The sequence below is a fragment of the Nerophis ophidion genome, linkage group LG24 (assembly GCF_033978795.1).
Source record: "Nerophis ophidion isolate RoL-2023_Sa linkage group LG24, RoL_Noph_v1.0, whole genome shotgun sequence".
NCBI lineage: Eukaryota > Metazoa > Chordata > Actinopteri > Syngnathiformes > Syngnathidae > Nerophis > Nerophis ophidion.
In genome coordinates this window covers 14,512,198-14,528,636 of record NC_084634.1, presented here as the reverse complement: position 1 = coordinate 14,528,636, position 16,439 = coordinate 14,512,198, and positions in this window count along the sequence as shown.

Here is a 16,439-nt window from a genome sequence, read left to right as displayed (position 1 = left end):
TCGTCTCTTTCCATCGCGCAATTAAACAGTATTCTGGACATCTGTGTTGCTGAATCTTTTGCAATTTGTTCAATTAATAATGGAGAAGTCAAAGTAGAAAGATGGAGTTGGGAAGCTTAAGCCTTTAGCCACACAAACACGGTCTTTTCTTGTTTAAAATTATCCGGAGGTGAAGCTTTACTATGGGTCAGAGCGGTCAAGCGGACATGGATCCTGACTACATGTTGACCGGCAGTTTTCGTGGAGAAAATTGTGGTAAAAAGTCGCCTCTTACCGGAGATCAGCTGAGCTTGTGCCGTAAATTGTGGTAAAAAGTCGCCTCTTACCGGAGATCAGCTGAGCTTGTGCCGTCCATGCAGCTGACGTCGACTTCCCTCAGACACTGGCGTCAAGACACCCGTGGACACACCCCTCCGACTATCAGGTACTATTTAATCTCACTAAAACACTAGCAACACAATAGAAAGATAAGGGATTTCCCAGAATTATCCTAGTAAATGTGTCTAATAACATCTGAATCTGTCCCAATGCAATCGCCTTTTTTTGTGACTTTATTTTATAGTCCTTCGCTATCAATATCATCATCCACGAATCTTTCATCCTCGGTCAAATTAATGGGGAAATTGTTGTTTTCTCGGTCCGAATAGCAGTTGCCGCTGGAGGCTCACATTATAAACAATGTGAGGAGCCCTCACCCTTGTGACGTCATCGTCTGCGAATTGTGTTACAGGCAAGGCTTTTTTATCAGCACCAAAAGTTGCTAACTTTATCGTGGATGTTCTTTACTAAATCCTTTCAGCAAAAATATGGCAATATCGCGAAATGATCAAGTATGACACATAAAATGGACCTGCTATCCCCGTTTAAATAAGAAAATCTAATTTCAGTAGGCCTTTTAAGTAGAATTTTTTATTTTTTTCAAAAATCAGCGTGATAAAAAATCTGTGTTTTAAAATTCAGTGTATGAAAAAAATCAGTGTATAAAAATTAGTGTTTAAAAATTCACTGTGGAAAATACAATGGATACAAATTCAGTGTAAAAAATTCAGGGTATAAAAAAATCAGTTTAAAAAAATACAGTGTTGAAAAATTCAGTGTACAAAGGTAGTGTTGAAAAATTCAGTGTAAAAAAAATTAATTGCGAAGAAATTCTGGGTGTAAAAAAAATCAGTGTATAAAAATAGTGCTGAAAAATTCAGTGTATCAAAAATCAGTATTAAAAAATTCAGTGTTGAAAAAAACAGTGTTAAAAAATTCAGGGTATAACAAAATCAGTGTATAAAAATGTAGTGTTTAAAAATTCAGTGTAAAGAAATTCAGGGTATAAAAAATCAGTACGAAAAAAATCAGTGTTGAAAAATTCAGTGTACAAAGATAGTGTTGAAAAATTCAGTGTAAAAAAAAATTAATTGCGAAGAAATTCTGGGTGTAAAAAAAATCAGTGTATAAAAGTAGTGCTGAAAAATTCAGTGTATCAAAAATCAGTATTAAAAAATTCAGTGTTGAAAAAAACAGTGTTAAAAAATTCAGGGTATAACAAAATCAGTGTATAAAAATGTAGTGTTTAAAAATTCAGTGTAAAGAAATTCAGGGTATAAAAAATCAGTTTAAAAAAAATCAGTGTTGAAAAATTCAGTGTACAAAGGTAGTGTTGAAAAATTCAGTGCAAATAAATTCAGTGAAACCAATTCAGAGCAAAGAAATTCAGGGTGTAAAAACATTCAATGTATAAAAATAGTGTTGAAATATTCAGGGTATAAAAAATAAGTATTAAAAATTTCAGTTTTGAAAAATTCAGGGTATAAAAAAATCAGTATATTAAAATGTTGTGTTTAAAAATTCAGTATTGAAAAACTCAGTGTAAAGAAATTCAAGGTATAAAAAATCAGTAAAAAAAATCAGTTTACAAAAGTGGTGTAGAAAAATTCAGTGTAAAAAAAATCAGTGCAAAAAAATTCAGTGTATAACAATAATGTTGAAGAATTCAGGGTATAAAAAAATCAGTATTAAAAAATTCAGTGTTGGAAAATTCTGTATTGAAAAATTCAGTGTAAATAAATTCAGAGTATAAAATATCACTGTCGAAAAATTCAGTGTATCAAAGTAGTTTTGAAAAATTCAGCGTAAAAAAAATTAAGTGGAAATAAATTCAGTGCAAATAAATTCAGGGTATATAAAAAAAAAATCATTATTAAAAAAATCAGTGTATAAAAATTGTGTTGAAAAATTCGGGGTATAAAAAAATCAGTATTAAAAAAAATTCAGTGTTGGAAAATTCAATAATTAAAGGCACAGTGTTGAAATATTCAGTGTAAAAAAATCGGTGCAAAGAAATTCAGGGTAATACCAAAAAATTAGTGTATACAAATGTATGATATGAAAATTCAGTGTATAAAATTACAGTGTTAAAAAATTCCATGTTACAAAATTCAGTGTAAAGAAAATCAGGTTATGAAAAAATTTGTGTATAAAAATATAGTGTTTGAAAATCCAGTATAAAAAAATCAGTGTTGAAAAATTCAGTGTATATAAATTCAGTGCTGAACATTTTTTTTTTTTCAATTCAATTGTTAGCATATTTTGATGTAAAAAAATTCATCTCACCAAATTAAAACGCTAAAAATGTAGGTACATAAATTCAGTATCGAAAAAAGTTTTTGTAATATAGACACAAATGAACCTCCATACATTTGCAAACATCTAATACAATTATGCGTGATGCAAACTACAACCTGCTACCCAAGAATGTTCAAAAATTTCTTCTCAAAAAAAGAGGAAAAATATAACTTTTGTGTGGAGATTGCCCTCCCGTGTGTTCTTCAGACCACCAAATACTGCCACGAGAGCCCAGATCAGGATTGTAATACTGTTTTATTTTCATAAAGTCTTGCAGGGGTTTTGCTTTCCAGCAAACTATCTTTTTCCTCGCCGTCTCTCTCGCTCCAGCTCCAACAATGTCTGTCCTTCCGGCTGTTGCTAATAAAGGCGACAGGTGATTAGATCACAAGGCCCACCTGGGCCATCTACGCACCTGTCGCTGTCTTCGAGGCCAGTCATGGCACACCCCATTCCGCGGCAGGTCCGCAGGCCACGCCCTCCTCCACGGTTTGTTTAAACATACAACACTTAAAACCTTAAAGGTTAACATCATCACCAGACCTATGTAAGCGTCAATATATACCTTGATGTTGCAGAAAAAATACCATATATTTTTTTTTTACCAATTTCCGAACTCTAAAAGGGTGAATTTGGCGATTGAAACGCCTTTCTATTCGCTCTCAGAGCGATGACGTCACAACATGACGTCACCTAGATAGTCAATCCGCCATTTTCTCAAACACATTACAGACATCGAGTCAAATCCGCTCTGTTATTTTCCGTTTTTTCGACTGTTTTCCCGTACCTTGGAAATATCATGCCTCGTCGGTGTGTTGTCGGAGGGTGTAACAACACGATCAGGACGGATTCAAGTTGACTTGCGTGGAGTAGGCATCGATTAGCACGGCATGCTAATCGATGCTAACATGCTATTTAGGCTAGCTGTATGTACATTTGTAGCTATATTTGCATCCAGCCTTTCCCTCCACCCACATTTAATGCCAAACAAACACTTCCCAATTGACAGATTTAAGTTGCTCCAGTGTCCCACGATGCGAAAGTCCCGATCGTTTGGTCTGCACATTTTACCGGCGATGCTAAGGCAGACATGGCACAGAGATGTATTGATATCCTGCAGATGCATTTCCAACATTAAAGTCAACGAAATCACAAAGGGGAGTTTTGTTGATGTTATTGACTTATGTGCTAATCAGACATATTTGGTCGCGGCATGACTGCCAGCTAATCGATGCTAACATGCTATTGAGGCTAGCTGTATGTACATTTGTAGATATAGTTGCATCCAGCCTTTCTCTCCACCCACATTTAATGCCAAACAAACACTTACCAATCGACGGATTTAAGTTGTTCCAGTGTCACAAGATGCGAAACTTCCGATCGTTTGGTCTACACATTTTACCGGCGATGCTAAGGTAGACGTGGCACAGAGATGTATGGATACCCTGCGATACTCAATCGTTGGTTAGAAGGCGATCGCCTATAAAGCGTCAATAGCTATTCGCACAATAGCTACAGTTTCTTCTTCAATTTCGTTTTCGCTATCTGCCTCCATACTCCAACCATCCGTTTCAATACATGCATAATCTGTTGAATCGCTTAAACCGCTGAAATCCGAGTCTGATTCCAAGCTAATGTCGCTATATCTTGCTGTGCTATCCGCCATGTTGGCAATCACTAAATGACGTCACAGAAAAATGGACGATGGATTTAAAGATAGCGGGTGGTGGCAGCGGCAGCGGCGGCGATGACCGAGAAGAACGCGGAGTTGGAATATAAATACAACACTTTATGTACATATTTATATACATATTTATATAATATTTACATATTTATATAATATGTAACTACCAGCTCCATTCACAGACAGAGTCCCATTGCTTTTATGAGCGGTCGAGCAAGTCAAAAGCCGAAAAAAATAAAATAAACATTTTTAAAAAAATGTTTTTATTTTTTTATTTGTGGCGGCCGTAATTCTTTCGTGGCGGGCCGCCACAAATAAATGAATGTGTGGGAAACCCTGCCTATTTCAACCTTTAAACCATCCACCCACCCACACTACTCTTTGATACATACAACACAAAACATGTTTTTCCTTTCCCAAAATTCCCACTTTTCCCGGAATTTGCTCCCCTTTGACACTGAATGAGCATTATACAATCTCCCACATATCTCAACCGTTTCAAACCGTTCCAACATCCACACACCCCACTCACTTTATGGAATTGGGGGTTAAATCACCATAAATGATTCCCGGGCGTGGCCACCGCTGCTGCCCACTGCTCCCCTCACCTCCCAGGGGGTGGTTAAGGGTGATGGGTCAAATACAGAGAATAATTTCGCCACATCTAGTATTTGTGTGACAATCATTGGTACTTTAACTTTTAACTTTGGACAGCCAAGCTAGCATTTTTCCCGGTTTATAAAATTCCCTGATTACCCGGAATTACCAGTAATTCCCCACCCCCCTTCATTGAAAATGAATGGGCAATATACAAAACTCTACGATGAGTTGGCGACTTGTCCAGGGTGCACGACGCCTTCCACCCGAATGCAGCTGAGATAGGCTTCAGCACTGGCACATGCACACATAGGGCCCTATGGGTGCTTGAGCCCCTGCCCTTTTTTGCCTCGTCTTAAAAAGTACCCTTTGCCTGTGTGTGTGGTTTTTTTTTGGTTTTTGTATTTCTTTAAACAACATTCATAAATTCCTGTTAGGATGTAAAAAAACAAAACAAAACAAACTCCACGTTTTCTTCTAATACCGGGTTGTTTGAGCCTGCGCTTCCGCCAGAGAGAGAGAGAGGGCGAGTGAGTGAGTGAGAGAGAGGATAGAGAGCCAACTGCGGCTTGAAGAAACGTGACAGTGTAGCAACTTGAACCTGTGAGTTATGGTCTAGTCGCCGTCCACTTATTCAGCATCTAATTTGGGTAATATTTCAGAAAAACGCTGTATTATTCTCTTAATTAATGTGTCAGCTTCTGTTTTTGCCGGACATCGGAGCACAGCGCTTCAATAGAGCACGGCATATCAATTCCGCACAAAGCAGAGCAGATCGTGCGGGACAGGAAGTAGTGTACAACATACAAACTAAAACACCGGGTTAATTTTCTAAATAAAATGCACTGTGTTTACGGCGGATCACATTTCTCTCACAGTAGAGGGTTAGATATAAAGTTGTATTGCATTTCAGTTGTTTAGTCTGAGCATTAATTGAGAAAGACCATAAGTTAAAACTTGATGGTGTTTTCATCAAGTTAAAGGAAGAAGGACTGTTTTTCACATTGAAGTTTTTCCCATTTGGGTATTTATTTATTTATTTTTTTCGAAGTTCATGTTGCACTGTTCAATGTTCAATATTAAAGTGCTTATCTTTAACAATAAATAACCTAATAATAAACCAGTGTTTTGTTGCTTTTCATGTCTTCCAAGCCTGTGATAATGTGAATTAACTCATTATGACAATAATTTGTTGACACAAAAGAAATGGCAATCACTTTTACCTACAAAGGACACACAGCTAAGTAGTTAGCTTCCTATTAGCAAATTTAATTTTACATTAATTTCCATATTGTGTAAAGGACCAAAAAAAAAATGTCCTGCCCTTTTCTGACTTTGAGACCCCGCCCCTCTATAATCATGTGCACGTCCCTGCTCCAGCACCCCCCGCAACCCCAAAAGGGACTAGCGGTAGAAAATGGATGGATGGATGGAAAACCACCACTGTCATTTTTATGGTAAAATTCTGGCGACTGAGTTGCCAGTTTTTGTTCTTTTTACCGACCATGTAATTAAAAACGGATGTGCACCGAAACGCCAGATTCCCTGCAGCGTCAGACCAGGTATAATTTGCCTATATGACTTATTTTATAGAAATGGCAGACCTTTGACTGTCATCGCTTTAGACCTGAAGAACTGGAGCGTGATCCATATTTAACGTGACATTTGGGAAGGCAGGCAGGAGTGTCAATCCCTCAGCAGAGCTCAGAAATGTCACGTAATATTGATCGGCCTGAGTCAACAGCCCGTATCGGTAAGATCCACAAATTTAGTCTGATAAATTTAACCTCTGTAAATAGCGTTCACGTAAGACTTTTAAAAAAGTAATGCATCTCTAAAATAAGAGTGTTTCTGAAACTTTAAATTATGATTCCCTGGAAAAAGAAGTGTAGAAATATTCATATTTGTGGCAGCATCAGAGAATGTTATGTTCAAGTTTCACTTTTGCAACTAACTGGGGGACGGCGTGGCGAGGTTGGGAGAGTGGCCGTGCCAGCAGGCTGAGGGTTCCTGGTTCGATCCCCACCTCCTATCAACCTCGTCATGTCCGTTGTGTCCTTGAGCAAGACACTTTCCTGCCATCAGTGTGTGAATGTGGAAATAGTGTCAAAGCGCTTTGAGTTCCTTGAAGTAAAAAAGCGCTAAACAAGTATAACCCATTTAAAGGCCGACTGAAATGAGATTTTCTTATTTAAACGGGGATAGCAGGTCCATTCTATGATCATTTCGCGATATTGCCGTATTTTTGCTGAAAGTATTTAGTAGAGAACATCGACGATAAAGTTCGCAACTTTTGGTGCTGATAAAAAAGCCCTGCCTGTACCGGAAGTCGAAGACGATGACGTCACAAGGGTCACATTTTTTTTAATGGGAGCCTCCAGCAGCAAGAGCTATTCGGACCGACAAAACGACAATTTACCCATTAATTTGAGCGAGGATGAAAGATTTGTGCATGTTGATATTGATAGCGAAGGCCTAGAAGAAAAAAAAATTAAGTAAAAAAAAAAGGCGATTGCATTGGGACGGATTAAGATGTTTTTAGACACATTTACTAGGATAATTCTGGGAAATCCCTTATCTTTCTATTGTGTTGCTAGTGTTTTAGTGAGATTAAATAGTACCTGATAGTCGGAAGGGTGTGTCCACGGGTGTCTTGACGCGCAGTGTCTGAGGGAAGTCACGGCAGATACAAGGGCGGCGCAAATTCCACAGATCTCCGGTAAGAGGCGACTTTTCAACACAGTTTTCTCACCGAAACCTGCCGGTTGACAATTGGTCGGGATCCATGTTCGCTTGACCGCTCTGATCCATAGTAAAGCTTCGCCTCGGGGAATTTTAAACAGGGAATCACCGTGTGTTTGTGTGGCTAAAGGCTATATCTTCCCAACTCCATCTTTCTACTTCAGGGGTCGGCAACCTTTACCACTCAAAGAGCCATTTCGACCGGTTTCACAAAATGAGGAAGACAATGGGAGCCGCAACTATTCTCGCCAATACCTGCTGGTGGTCATGCTACGAAGCCATTGCCTCAGACACCTTCTACATGTACAAACTGCTTGCCAGTCCAGCAACATGTTGTTAGAGGCTTCTGCAGATGCGCGCACACGACTGGAAGGCATACTGGGTGACACAGAGTACACTGACGGTTGTGATATAAACAACTTTAACACTCTTACTAATAGGTGCCACATTGTGAACCCACACAAAAGAAGAATGACAAACACATATCGGGAGAAAATCCTCACAGTAACACAACATAAACACAACACAACAAATACCCAGAATCCTTTGCATCCATGAACATTCCTGACTATGTTATACACCCCGCGAGCACCAAACCCCACCCACCTCAACCACGCAGGGAGGGGGGGGGGGTATTTTTTCATCATTGATATATAAACTATCAGACTTTGTGGTCGGTAGTAGTGGGTTTCAGTAGGCCTTTAACTGTGGTGCATTCAAGGACCCCTTGGTGGCTTAAAACACAACAGGCATTGAACACATTCAGTAAGAGTGGCTGAAGGTCACAACTCAAAAACCAGTCACTCCACACACCTTGCTAACCCTGAGTAGCACAGTTAACGTCACCCGTCACTATACAGGCCCCGCCTTTTAAAGGTACGCACTCAAAGTCGCAGATATTACAAGAGGCGCTCAAATCTCATGAAACTTTTCAGCCCTTGCCATATTGAAAGAACCAACTAATTACTGTTCCTTGTAACATAGGGAGTGGAGTGCGTTGTGGAGTGTGTTTATAGGAATTTCCCACCATTCTTTCGAAAGCGCATTGGTGAGGTCACACACTGATGTTGGTGGAGAAAGCCTGGCTCTCAGTCTGCATTCTAATTCATCCCAAAGGTGTTCTATCGGGTTCAGGTCAGGACTCTGTGCAAGCCAGTCAAGACTCTGTCATCCATGTCTTTATGGACCTTGCTTTGTGCACCAGTGCACAGTCATGTGCCCACAAGGTTGGGAGCATGGAATTGTCCAAAATGTTTTGGTATCCTGGTGCATTCAAAGTTCCTTTCACTGGAACTGACGGGCCAAACCCAACTCCTGAAAAACCACCCCACACCATAATTCCCCCTCAACCAAATTTCACACTCGGCACAATGCAGTCCGAAATGTAGCGTTCTCCTGGTGACCTCCAAACCCAGACTCGTCCATCAAATTGCCAGATGAAAAAGCTTGATTCATCACTCCAGAGAAGGCGCTTCCACTGGTGACGTGCTTTACGCTCCCACAGCCCACGCTTGCCTTGGACTTGGTAATGTATGTCTTAGATCAGGGGTCGGGAACCTTTTTGGCTGAGAAGGCCAAGAATCCAAATATTTTAAAATGTATTTCCGTAAAAGCCGTATCATTTTTTTTTCAACACTGAACACAACTAAACGCGTGCATTTTTAAGTAGGACTACCATTACTAGAGTATAATAAGTCTCGTATTCTTTGTAATAACGTTGGTATTCTGAAGCTAACTGTGGAGGGGCGTGGCCTGCGGGCCTGCAGCGAAGCGAGGTGTGCCAGGACCGGCCTCGAAATCAGCGACAGGTGCGTAGATGGCCCACTTGGGCCTTGTTATCTAATCACCAGTCGCTCTGTTATAAGCAGCAGCCGAAAGGAGAGACAGGGTTGGAGCTGGAGCCAGAGCGCGAGCGAGAACGAAAGAGAAAAAGACAATTGCTGGAAAGCAACTGAGAGACTTATTGAAAAATAAAAAAAATATCGTAACCCTGAAACAGGCTTTCATGTCGGTGCCTGGTGGTCCGAAGAACCCCCAGGAGGGCAAGCCCTAAAAAAACAATAATAAATAAATCATGCAATTTCTTGAACAAGTGCGGTAGAAAAAGGATGGATGGATTCAAATGCATGAGCATCTTTAACATTTTTAACGTTATTTTTAACATTTTGATTACAAGTGGAATTAGTCATCACTTATCGTGTTAAGCAGTGTCAGCTCAGATTTATCCGAGAGCCAGATGCAGTCATCAAAAGAGCCACATCTGGCTCGCGAGCCATAGGTTCCCTACCCCTGTCTTAGATACAGCTGCACAGCCATGGAAACCCATTCCTTGATGCTCTCTGCGTACTGCACGTGGGCTAATTGGGAGGTCACAGGAAGTTTGGAGCTCTGTAGCAACTGAGTTGGCTGAATTGCTGTTGTTCCCAAACTCTTCCAGTTCCTTATAATAAAGCCAACAGTTGACTTTGGAATATTTAGGGGGGAGGACATTTTATGACTGGATTTGTTGCACTGGATTTGTTGACAGTTCCACGCTGGAAATCACTGAGAGCGGCCCATTCTTTCACAAATGTTTGTGGAAACAGCCTCCATTGCGAAGTGGTTGATGATATACACTTGTGGGCTAAGTGATTAGGCAAACCTGATTCTTATCATTCGGATGAGTGGCCAAAATCTTTTGGCCATATAATGTATCTCACCTTCTGAGTAGCCTCTGATTTACTAATGGTTCCTAATGTTGTTAAACCGTGTAGAATAAAAATTAAAATACAACATTTCTGTCAGTGAAGATTTGCGTCAGCTTTTGATAGTAGGCTATTATAGCTAATATAGACACTTATATCATGTGTTGCCTTCATTATAACACTTATACAAGACTTTGAATTTTTTTTTTTATTATTTTTGGTCCGAAACGGCTCTTTCAACATTTTGGGTTGCCAACCCCTGGTTTAAAGTCACAGGACTTTCAGATCTGCTGTGCCATAGTCATGGAATTAATTACAAAATGTTTGAGGTTACCTGAACTCAGCACCTTGGAGGAATTCCAGGCCCTTTTAAAGGCCTACTGAAACCCACTACTACCCATAGTTTATATATCAATGATGAAATATTAACATTGCAACACATGCCAATACGGCCTTTTTAGTTTACTAAATTGCAATTTTAAATTTCCCGGGAGTTTCTTTTTGAAAACGTCGTATACGTGTGATGTCACGGGCTGTTAGGAAATATGAGCGCTGCACACACACACAGCTAAAAGTCGTCTGCTTTAACCGCATAATTACACAGTATTTTGGACATCTGTGTTGCTGAATCGTTTGCAATTTGTTCAATTAATATTGGAGAAGTCAAAGTAGAAAGTTGGGAAGCTTTAGCCTTTAGCCACACAAACACACGGTGAATACTTGTTTAAAATTCCCAGAGGTGAAACTTTACTATGGATCACAGCAAACATGGATCCCGACCGAATGTCAACCAGCAGGTTTTGGTGAGAAAATTGTGGTAAAAAGTCGCTTCTTACCGGAGATCAGCTGAGCTTGTGCCGCCCATAAAGCTGCCGTCGACTTCCCCGAGACACTGCGCGTCAACACACCCGTGGACACACACCTCCGACTATCAGGTACTATTAAAATCACCAAAACACTAGCAACACAATAGAAAGATAAGGGATTTCCCAGAATTATCCTAGTAAATGTGTCTAAAAACAACTGAATCCGGCCCAATGAAATCACGTTTAATTTTTTTTTTCTAGTCCGTCGCTATCAATATTCTCAAAAACGAATCTTTCATCCTCGCTCAAATTAATGGGGAAATTGTCATTTTCTCGGTCCGAATAGCACTTTTTGTTGGAGGCTCCCATTAAAAACAATGTGAGGATGTGAGGAGCCATCAACATGTGACGTCATCGTCTGCGACTTCCGGTAAACGCAGGGCTTTTCTGTTAGCACCGAAAGTTGCGAACTTTATCGTGGATGTTCTCTACTAAATCCTTTCAGGAAAAATATGGCAATATTGTGAAATGATCAAGTATGACGAATAGAATGGACCTGCTATCCCCGTTTAAGAAAATCTCATTTCAGTAGGCCTTTAAAGGATCCGGACACAAATTCTACTGTTTGTTTTTTATGTTTTAGTTGGAAGTGATTTGTACTTTTAGCTATAATGCTCACCTTTTTGTTGTTCCATGTATTCATGAGGGCTTCACGGTGGCAGAGGGGTTAGTGCGTCTGCTTCACAATACGAAGGTCCTGCGTAGTCAGGGTTCAATCCCGGGCTCGGGATCTTTCTGTGTGGAGTTTGCATGTCCTCCCCGTGAATGCGTGGGTTCCCTCCGGGTACTCCGGCTTCCTCCCACTTCCAAATTCATGCACCTGGGGATAGGTTGATTGGCAACACTAAATTGGCCCTAGTGTGTGAATGTGAGTGTGAATGTTGTATGTCTATCTGTGTTGGCCCTGCGATGAGGTGGCGACTTGTCCAGGGTGTACACCGCCTTCCGCCCAATTGTAACTGAGTTAGGAACCAGCGCCCCCTGCGACCCTAAAGGGAATAAGCAGTAGAAAATGGATGGATGGATGTATTCATGAATTCTTGTTCTGTTGATGAACCCCAAGATGCAGAGACGGAGGCAGGCATAGAATATGAAAACATGATTTAATTAAAACTAAACAAGAACAAACAAAAAGCACGCCCGTGGGCGGAATAACAAACTAAGGGAGCTAGCACTGGAAGCTATAAAACAAAAAGGAACTTTAGCATGGAAGCTAGTGGACAGCAAACAGAAAAACTGGAAATAACTAAAGGCTAACCAGAACAGCTTACCGCTACGACGACCAGGACAAAATGTAGCACGACGGGTAATAGCTGAAAAGAATCACAGACACGACAAGAGCATCATGTGGCAACGACAAGTCCGAATGACAATACAAGGATCCAGCAACTGACACAAGACAAAGCAGGTACAAATAGGAGCAGGCTGATTGGCAACAGGTGTGGCCAGGTGCCAATCAGCCACAGCTGAGGAGGAACACAGCACTCAGGGAACAAGACAGGAAGCTGACAAAATAAGGGCACTAGACAGGAACTAAAGACAGGAGATACTAAACAGAAGAAACAGACAAATGCAGAGGAACAAACTAAAACTGTCAGGGGAAAGCCTGACAAGGTCACTCTTGCAAAATGGATTTTTATCTAAATGTGTTTAGTACCTGGTTAGGTAAATGGAAATAGAAATTGTAATTAATTGCCTGAATGCAAATACCATATTTCTGGAAGCAGTTTGATCACCCTTCATCCAGGCTGAGTCTTATCGTTTGCATTTCACTCGCACACAAATTGATCCCCCGCCGGCACGCCCCCGCAACCCCCAACCTCTCGGCGGCAGGTTGAAATGGTAATAGGGACGCCCCGGCGCCCACGCAGCTGAAGTGTTAATGAGCGGTATGGTCTAGAACAGTGGTTCTAAAACTTTGTTCCCACCAAGGACCACCTCAGAAGACACTAGGCTCTCCACATGCCACCATAATGACCAACATTAAAGGAGAACATTATCACAATTTCAGAAGGGTTAAAACCAATAAAAATCAGTTCACAATGGCTTATTTTATTTTTCGAAGTTTTTTTCTAAATTTTACCCATCATGGAATACTCCGAAAAAAGGTTTTTCGCTATCTGTGTATCTGTGACACTACACTTTATGACAGTGACACTACACTTTATGAATGTGACACTACACTTTATGAATGTGAAACTACACTTTATGATAGTGACACTACACTTTATGATAGTGACCTTACACGTTATGATAGTGACACTACACTTTATGAAAATGACACTACACTTTATGATGGTGACACTACACTTTATGACAGTGACACTAGACTTTATGATAGTGACCTTACACTTTATGATAGTGACACTACACTTTATGACAGTGACACTACACTTTATGAATGTGACCTTACTAGTTATGGTAGTGACACTACACTTTATGGCAGTGACACTACACTTTATGAATGTGACACTACACGTTATGAATGTGGCACTACACTTTATGATGGAGACACTATACTTTATGACAGTGACTCTACACTTTATGATAGTGACCTTACACGTTATGGTAGTGACACTACACTAAATGACAGTGACACTTCACTTTATGATAGTGACCTCACTAGTTATGGTAGTGACACTACACTTTATGGCAGTGACACTACACTTTATGGCAATGACACTACACTTTATGACAGTGACACTACACTTTATGAATGTGACACTACACTTTATGAATGTGAAACTACACTTTATGATAGTGACGCTACACTTTATGACAATGACACTAAACGTTATGATAGTGACCTTACACTTTATGATAGTGACCTTACACGTTATTGTAGTGACACTACACTTTATGAATGTGACACTACACTTTCTGACAGTGACACTACACTTTATTACAGTGACACTACACTTTAGGGCAGTGATACTACACTTTATGATAGTGACACTACACTTTATGAATGTGACAGTACACTTTATGATAGTGACACTACACTTTATGATAGTGACACTACACTTAATGACAGTGACATTACACTTTATGATAGTCACCTTACACGTTATGGTAGTGACACTACACTTAATGACAGTGACACTACATGTTATGGTAGTGACACTACACTTTATGACAGTGACACTACACTTAATGACAGTGACACTACATGTTATGGTAGTGACACTACACTTTATGACAGTGACACTACACTTAATGACAGTGACACTACATGTTATGGTAGTGACACTACACTTTATGACAGTGACACTACACTTAATGACAGTGACACTACATGTTATGATAGTGACACTACACTTTATGACAGTGACACTACACTTTATGATAGTGACTTTTCACATTATGATAGTGACTTTACACATTATGGTAGTGACACTACACTTTATGACAGTGACACGACACTTTTTGATCGTAACGGTAAACGTTATAAGTGACATTACACTTTATCATTATTCCAGTATTCCTCAAACACAAATCTTTCATCCTCGCTCAAATTAATGGGGAAATTGTCATTTTCTCGGTCCGAATAGCACTTTTTGTTGGAGGCTGCCATTAAAATCAATGTGAATATGTGAGGAGCCCCCACACTTGTAATGTCATCGTCTGCCGGTAAAGGCAGGGCTTTTTTGTCAGCACCGAAAGTTGCAAACTTTATCGTCGATGTTCTCTACTAATTCCTTTTCAGCAAAAATATGGCAATATCGCGAAATGATCAAGTATGACACATAGAATGCACCTGCTATCCCCGTTTGAATAAGAAAATCTCATTTCAGTAGGCCTTTAAAGGTGTGGACAATGCTGAAGAAACAAGTCCATGACATAAAACAAATATATATATTAATTACAACACTTTATGTACATATTTATATACATATTTATATAATATTTACATTAGATAAGATTAGATTAGATAGTACTTTATTTATTCCGTCAGGAGAGTTCCTTCAGGAAAATTACAATTTTCAGCACAATCCCATTCAAGATCAGACAAACATTACAGGGAGACAGAACAGGATCGCTGACGGGTCTGCCGGCTTTCAGCGCCCCTTACAAAAAAAGATGACATACAGGTAAACATGGGGGGTGGGGGGAAGAAAAGAATAGAAGATTAAAATAAAATAAATAAAAAATCGGTCTTAGCCTGGGCCCTGGAGTGGGGGTGCAGACTGAGCCCAAGGGAAAAAAAAAAAAACCAACTCATAGCCATAGTACACATCCCTCTTCCATGTGTGTAAGTCAAACATCAAAGAACACAGAGGACATTAAAGACATTAAAGCAGCAGATACAAGCAGACACTTCTACATACAGCTATGAATAAAAAGTAAAAGAAACATATCCACTGTGGTGGCCTCTGCGGTGTTCCACGCCATCGTCTGCTGGGGAGGAGGGAGCATGGCCAGAGACAGGAGCAGACCCAACAAGGCAACCAAGACAGCCGACTCCACTCTCGGCCAGAGTCCAATCCGCATGGATGAGCGAGGATACGTCCAAGGTGACTGAGGTGTCCGACACCTGCTCACCCAGTAGAGACACCGCGAAGCCTCTCCGTCCCAGCGCTCAGTGCTAGCGCCGCAGCCCTGTCCCCTCATCCGCATCTCCTCCAGTCCCTCCAAACAGACTCTGGTGTAGCAGACACCCAGCAGCTGGTCTCCATGGCCAAAAGGCTCCCGGAGGCAGATCCAAAAGTCCACAAAAAAAGCACCACAGAGGTCACGAAAGTGCCACCCCTTGTCACACAGTCCCAAAGGGTCCCGGACCAAAATGCAAAAAAATATAACAACACATGAAAATAAGAGGGAAACACAAAAGGATGATACAAGAGCACAGAGCTCCTGCCTAAAGCAGCCACTACAGCAGCGCCATCTTGGAAAAAAAATGAAAAAAAATAGTACATATTTATATACAATGTAACTACAAGTTCCATTCACAGACAGAGTCCCATTGCTTTTATGAGCGGTCGAGCGGGGTCAAAAGCCGGAAAAAATAAATAAATAAAAATATATATATATATATTTTTTTTGTGGCGGCCGTAATTCTTTCATGGCGGGTCGCCACAAATAAATGAGTGTGTGGGAAACCCTGCATTTAGCTGAACTGCACCAATTTTGTCAAGAAGAGTGGTCAAAAAATCAACCAGAAGCTTTTGGATGTCTACCAAAAGCGCCTTATTGCAGTGAAACTTGCCAAGGGACATGTAACCAAATATTAACATTGCTGTTTGTATATTT